We start from the raw sequence: 309 nt of genomic DNA, 5'->3' as shown, positions 1-309 counted from the left end.
AAAGAAGAAAGAGAAGAAGAAGAAAAGAAGAAGAAGAAAAAAAGAGAAGAAGAAGAAGAAGAAGAAGAAGAAAAGAAGATGAAGAAGAAGAGAAGAAGAAGAAGAAGAAGAAGAAGAAGAAGAAGAAGAAGAAGAAGAGAAAAAAGAAGAAGAAGAAGAAGAAGAAGAAGAAGAAGAAGAAGAAGAAGAAGAAAAGAAGAAGAAGAAGAAGAAAGAAGAAGAAGAAGAAGAAGAAGAAAAGAAGAAGAAGAAGAAGAAGAAGAAGAAAAGAAGAAGAAGAAGAAGAAAGAAGAAGAAGAAGAAAAGAAA

This window comes from Berghia stephanieae, chromosome 14, assembly GCF_034508935.2.
Source record: "Berghia stephanieae isolate SIO BIC M18660-M18661 chromosome 14, UCSD_Bste_1.3, whole genome shotgun sequence".
Lineage (NCBI taxonomy): Eukaryota > Metazoa > Mollusca > Gastropoda > Nudibranchia > Aeolidiidae > Berghia > Berghia stephanieae.
Note: the sequence above shows the minus strand (reverse complement) of the source record.